We start from the raw sequence: 7316 nt of genomic DNA on the forward strand, positions 1-7316 counted from the left end.
ACTTTAATAACTTAGGTTGTAGGTATGATAGAAACAATCTATAAACAGCATTTAAATGCAAATTTATTAAAGTTTTAGGACAACTAGAGTACACAATGCTAGACTTTAACATAACCACATTTTCTTCTCACAGTTGACATGGACTTCAGTTCTGCTAGTCATAGGACAAAGTTTACCTTCTTGGCTACAGTAGCCATTTTTCATTTGTCAAAGGATCTGAAATAAGAATACATTTGTTATTACTTATGAAATCTAGCATTGTTTCTAGGTATGATTGTTTCTATCATACCTACAACCTAAGTTATTAAAGTTTAGAAATGTAAAAGTACTTTATGAAGACCCTGTACTTAAAGCACTTCTGCCACAAGCTTTTTGAATGTCTGTAACTTAACCATAATGTGCAGGATGTGGATAGAGTCCTTTGAAATACTTTAGAATCCCCCCTAGTGGCTCTTACTTTCCTATGTCTTAGAAGCCCCTACCACAGAGAGGAATCATGACTATTTGGACCCCACTGTGAATCTGTGGTTCCTTCATATTATGTTTATTGCGGAAAGAGAAAAACACAGTAGCAGACAGAGGAGGAGAAGGCCTAATATCCTTCAGCATTTCATACAGCAGGTCATGTAGAAGAAGTATCTAACTCCCTTGGGGTTGAGGAGTTTTGGACATCAGTGTTTACCCCATAATCTCATGCTTACCCTGAAAAATGTGAATACTTACATATTTGAAGTAGGGTGTCTTCATTTTTTTAAATTCCTGTCATAATAATTCTGCCACAAAACTAGCTATTTGGATGCTCAGGGAGGTCTAAGTTGATTTTTTAAATATATTCATAAAAAGGCTATAAATGCAGACAATTTAGAAAACAAATTATAGCACTTCTATAAATAACAAAATTAAATATTGGGCAAGCCCTCACAGTCAAGGATGATTGTCTTCCATGATTGCCTTATCTGTAGGTACAAAGATGACTGACAAGGCCAATCCAAGATTGAGAGACTCTGTTGCAACCCAGACATGTGTTTCCATGTGGTGTGAGTGGATCTGGATTCTTGATTGAGTCCACACCATACTATTCCTGCCACTCCCATTTTTCCATTCTCTGTTGTCATAAGGTTTCAAAGTACTGAGATCCTTGTGACAAACTCTTCTTCCATTTGAGGTAGCCCTGGGCAATAGTCTCACATGAGTTGAAGTTGATGTTTCATTTTTTCACGTTGGCCTTGAGGATGTCCTTGAAGCACTTTCTCTACCCTCCTCCTGAGCATACATCTTGACTCAGCTGAGAGAATAAAACTTGCTTTGGGAGTCTGGAGTAAGACATCCATATGATGTTGCTGGCCCAGCGAAGTTGATGTTTAAATCTGAATATTAAGCATCAGTCCCATTTTCTTGCATGCCTCAATAAAGATGTTGATGACTGTCTGAAGGGCACAGGCTATGGCATCATCAGCATACTGAAACTCAATGATTGAGGTTAGGGTGGTCTTGGTTTTGGCTCAAAGTCAGCTGAGATTAAACAGTTTACCATCCATTTGGCAGTAGAGCTCCAATCTGGCTGGAAGTTTATTGGTGGTCAGATGTAAATTTGTGGTAAGTAACATCAAGAAGGCTGTTGGGGAAATCAGGCAGCCTTGCTTAATTCCCATCTTGACCTCAAAGGGATCTGTGATAGATCCATTACTGAGAACCACTTTTCACATACCATCACAGAGCAGGAATAGAATGGTGATGAATTTTGGTGGGCATCTGTACTTCAGAAGGATCCTTCACAGCACTTTTTGGTTGAGAGTCAAAGGCTTTTGTGAGGTCAAAGAAGGCCATGTAGAGAGGTTTATGTTATTCCCAGCATTTTTTCTGCAGATGGCAAGCAGTGAAGATCATGTCAGTTGTGCCTCTTGATGCCATAAACCCACAGATCCCCGGATGAGCACTTTAGCAAGTGGAAAGAAACAGTTTAGGAGGGTTCTCATAATGATCTTTCCTGTGGTGGACCACAAAGTGATCCCTCTGTAATTTCCACAGTCAAACCTATCTCCTTTCTTGAAGATTGTCATGATCATGGCGCCCCTGAGGTCATCTGGGATTTCCTCATCATTCCAAAACCTTAAGATGAGGGCATGGAGCTGTGGTGTGAGCTCCTCTCCCCCTTAAAGATTTTGGTGGGGATTCCACACTTGCAAATGCCTTGTCAGTCTTCATCTGCTTGATGGCATTCCTCACCTCATCAAGGGTGAGACTGTCTCTGACTGGGTGTTGTGGGATGGAGTTGAGAATGCTCTCATCAACAACAGTCTCAACTGAGGTATTCAAAATGTTCCTTCCAACAGGCCTTGGTGGCTCCCATTTTCTTGATCAGGTCTCCTCCATCTTCATCTCTCAAGGGGGTCAGTCCCTGAGTACTCAGACCATAAATGCTTTGGTGGTATTGAAAAAAATGCACATATCATTTTGGGTGTCAGCAAGATGTTGAATCTCCTTCACCTTGTGTTCTCACCATCTGTTCTTTAGAACAAGCCAAGGATTTCTGCCTTGGCTTGTTAGTGATTCAACTTTTTGTGCTTGAAATTGATGTCTTTCTGCCAGGCACAAAAGGCCTTGAGCTTGTAGTCAATCAACTCCTGGATCTCCCGGTCATTCTCATCAAACAAGTCTTGATATTTCCTAGTAGAGAATCCAAGTGTCTCTTCACAGGAGCTGATGATGGACTTGAAGGCACCCCAAGTGCCACCAACATTCTCCCATTGTTGTTTATTTTCTAGCTTTTCATAGAGGCACTGGTGGAAGAGGTCTCACTTGATTGGGTCCTTGAGTCCTTCAACATTGATCTTCCATCGGCATTGCTTCTTCTGCTGGAGCATAGCTTGGGTGATGTGGGCATCTTTGTGATCCCAGGCACAAACAATGACATCATCTATCAAGTGCCAGTGCTTAGATGGTGGGTGTTGCCATGATGATCATGGGAGTTGTGTTTTGTTATGTTGTGCCTGTTTTTCAGATGGAACAGGGTGTTAATGATGGTGAGGCCATGTTCTGAGGATCTGGTCAAAGGAGGATGTCAAAGGAGTTGACCTTTCCTATTCCTTCCTTGCCAATGTTTTTGTTCCAGAGGTTTGAGTCCCTTCAGACTCTGACACTGGAATCAATAAAAAGAGTAAGTCTGTCTTCCTCTGGAAAGTCAGGAAGGACTTGGTCAAGGTTGGCATAGAATTCCTCCTTGGTTTCATCAGTGGCATCAAAAGCCAGGGCATATGCACTTGATGACAGTGGTGTACAAGTTTAAGACCAAGATTCATAAAGCACTCATTAATTATGATAGGGAACTCACTGAGTTGATCTGAGTTAATTTTTGATGGCAAAACAAACTATGTGAAGCTGGCATTCTCCTTCCTCTCCCCCTGGAAGAACCGCCTGGGACTGACCATCCCATGACCCTCTCCAGGGCCACATCCACCCCAGCCCCTGGCTCTGCCTCACTCCCTCCCACACTGTGGGGCCTTGAGCTGCCCCCCTGCTCCTTCCCTCTCCTATGCTTCTTCCCCAACCACACACACACCCTTACCTGCTGGGCAGTATCTGTGTAGCAGCACAGTAGAAGTATCTTCACAGTAGAAGTATCTTTTAAGATTAAGTTTTACTCAGCCCTCCCAAATACTATTTTTTCCCTCCACCTATGACTAAAATGCCATTTTAGAAGGCCCAGTGACAAACTTGTAAAATGGCTTGTCATCAATCCAGAGGCATGAATTTGATCTTTGGCTTGGATGCCTACTAAAATTCTCACTCCCAGGTGACCCGACTTTAAGTGGCCAGTCTCCCCTTTATCAAGCTGTGGAAACAACAGGAAACAGATATGATTTGGGCCATATTATCTCCTTGTGTGTCACCGGCTATAGAAACCATTGTGCCTTCATTATATTAGCTTGCTGAGATGTTTAGGCTAGGGCAGCACTTGGACTTGAAAGGTGCTATTTGTGATGTACTTAAAAAAATATGATTGCAAGGAAAAGAGGTATGGAAAAGGGGTGCAAAATAATTCTGTAAATATTCTTAATTTTTGTCATTTCATTTGGGTAACATTCACACCCTTGTAACATCTATAGTTGTTCTTCTCCATCAGCACCAGTAATAGAATGTGGATTTGCAATTTTGTGAAATTTTGAGTCTTTTGTGTTGTGGGGTTATGCACATGCACATATAAGTGTGCCAGCAATATGAAAATCACCCAAGTGTGCAAAAGTAAATCACAATGGCAAAGCCACTTCAAATTGTTAGAAGCCTTAAAATACGAGGACAGAGGAGGTGTGCAATCAGTTCATTTATCTATTACATACTTCTGTTTGTGCATTGTATGCTTACATGCAGTGTATCCTGTAGAATGATTCTGCACTACTAACTCTATACTTCTTCCAAATTAAATGTCTTTTTGAAAAACTGAACTGATCTAACAAGGCAGCCAAACCATAGGTCTATGACTTGGTAAATTCTCACTTGTACCAGTTATCACAATGTTAGCTCTTGCATGCATAGAATGAACTGCCCACCCAAAATTCCTCTCTACACATGCAGTTACTAATTTTGCAACTACAACTGCTTGACTGAACATCCAGTGTGGGTGTCTTATCTGCAAAGGGTATTAAATTCAAAGCAAAAATAGATTAATGGCAATTTGTACATACTTTTAGAAGGGGAATTATTATTCAATTCCCATTTATTTTTAGAGCTTAATTGTCCATATGTCAAAGCAATAGAGCATGTTAAATATTGACACCAGAAAGCAAATTGATACTGCTTTTATTTTCTTTAAATGATAGCAAATGCTTTGTTTTTGTAAAATAAACCCTATATACTCTTTCCTGATAATGAAGGATTTTCTTTAATTAACCACCTTTTCTTACATATGTCTATATGAAAGGCAGAGATTAATACATTTATCTATCTATCTATAATAACAGATTGCTTATCTTATTCTTGTGGTTCCTTAAGTCTATATCTATGCCAAATGCATCACTTGATGAATATTTGCTCAGCTGAACAACGTGTCAGTTGCTTCTGTTTACGAGTCTTTCTCCACAAGTCCACTTTTATTTACAAATACTTAATACTCATCTTGTTTTATTCTAATCGCTAACATCTACAGCAAGCATGACATTTCACATCTAACCAGAGCAGCTGCTACACACTGACGTGCATCCAAAAAACTGCACAGACAACTGGTCAACTTCCTATAATGTGTCATCTCAATATTACATTTCATGGGAAACCTGCATTTCCAAACTTTATCCTGTTAGTCAAATGTTGAAATCTTAACAGGGACCTTATTGTTTGTTAATATAGGCTTTGAGGCAGTTTTACTGGATTTTTAAGATAATGACTATAATTAATAAAATGGTTAATGCCTTACAGGAAAGCAAAGGTATAACATCACCCTTGAGTGCTCCAGGGTGTAGTGGTGCATGGGCAGGACAGCATCACTGACTGCACTGCTGGCAGTATGGCGGTAGCTAGTCTTTCAGTATAGCCACTCATATTTTTTCACCCCTGCCCTCTGGGGTTCGTGCCTGGGGCTGGTACCCCAGCCACCACACTTTGTTATGTTGCTGCAGGAAAACTGAGTTCTGTTTTCAGCTCCTCCATTGCTTTCCTGTGCAACTCAAGCAAGCCACTTTACTTCTCAGTGCATCTCTTTTCTCATCTGCATCAGAAGGGATGTGAGGTTTAGTAAATGCTATGAAGTTCTTTTCGATATTCAGATGAAAGACCCTAGAGAGTGGCAGTGCATTACTATTTATTTTTGGCTGCCACAACTATACCCATTGATTGAAGTAGCCTCCTGAGAAACGACTTAAAACCACTGAGAGCTTAGAGAAGATCATTTGTGCCTTCAGCCTATAAAATTTTCCACAGAGGCCAGCACTGCTTCCTCAGGTTTATCTACACTACACAAGAGGTGTGTTCCTAAGCAGCTTGAGGTCCACCTAAGGCTTCTTTCTTTATAGGTTTGAACCTGAGGTGCTTACCTGAGTTAAATTACCAATTGCCTTGTCATCATTTTTCTTTTAAATCTACTTAGTCTTTCTGAGTTACAAACACACTCTTTTACTGCAGGGTGGACATAATGTAACGCTGTGCACTGGGCTTCTGGTTGGCCCCGTAAGCAAGGCAGTGTGGCCCCTCCCTTAGTCCTAGCAAGTCTACCCCCTGCTTCACCGCAGACTTGCTGGGAGACATAAAGCAATTCCCTTCCCTCTGTGCCTGTTTCATCTCTCAGGTGAATTGATCATTCTGATTACAAGAGTCCTTTGGGACAGGGACTGCCTCAGACTAAATATCTGTACAGTCCCAGGTACTAGGCAAACTTTATCTCAGCTATGGCTTCTAGGTACTGTGCTCTTTGGAACTCTGCTGATCGCTGTGCCATAGCTAGCCAATACATTTTAAACCATGTTTAAATCAATAAGTAAAAATTGTTTGCTTGTTAAACAAAGTTTGTTGAAACAATGTTGGGTGAAAATGTAGCAAGAGCCCTCCTCAGCACAGAAACAAAATGAAGATAAAACCCCTTATTCTGCAAAAATGGGACATGGCTACTATGGAGCACAAAAAGAACTACACAGTGAGGGCATCTACACAAGACGCTTTAAGCATATTAGACTAAATCTACTGCACATCAGCATGGCAGGCAAAGCCCATGCTAATGAGCTAACACACGGCAGATTTAGTCTAATGCACATTCGCATCACTAAAAAACATTCACCAGCACTTTTTTAGGAATGATTGTGGCACTTTAAGCTAGTACCTGTCATTAGTTACTAAGCTTAATGTGCCATAATTACAGCACATTAATGAATGTGTAGACATGCCCTTTGAGTAAAATCCCTTAAAGGACATGTAGACATGCCTTTGAGTAAAAATTGAACTCAGTGGCAATAACTTTCAACAGAACCAAGAGTTTATCTTCTATGCTTTTTCTTAGAGCTGGTCAAAAATCAGAGCTGGATATTGTGACAAATTCCAAGATTTCGAAGGAGTTTTGTTCTGTTTTGTTCCATTTCACTTAAGAAACATTCTCAATAAAACCAAGCTGGGATTCCCAGGGCTCTTAGGCTGCTAGTTCCTCACCAAAAACCTTGGAAGGACTTTCGCTCAACGTGGGATCCAAGCTCCATGCTGTGCATCCAGGCACCTATTTGCAGAAAGGATGAGCTAAAGCTAGGTCTCAGAAGGTGTCTGGGTAATCCCAGGCTTCCAGACTCCAGAGCAGGAGGACTAGAAAACTGCAGCTTAAGTCAGGTGCCAGAAGCAGAGCTTCC

This window comes from Crocodylus siamensis, chromosome 1 (genome assembly GCF_052110815.1).
Source record: "Crocodylus siamensis isolate JL-2025a chromosome 1, ASM5211081v1, whole genome shotgun sequence".
NCBI classification, from domain to species: Eukaryota; Metazoa; Chordata; order Crocodylia; family Crocodylidae; genus Crocodylus; species Crocodylus siamensis.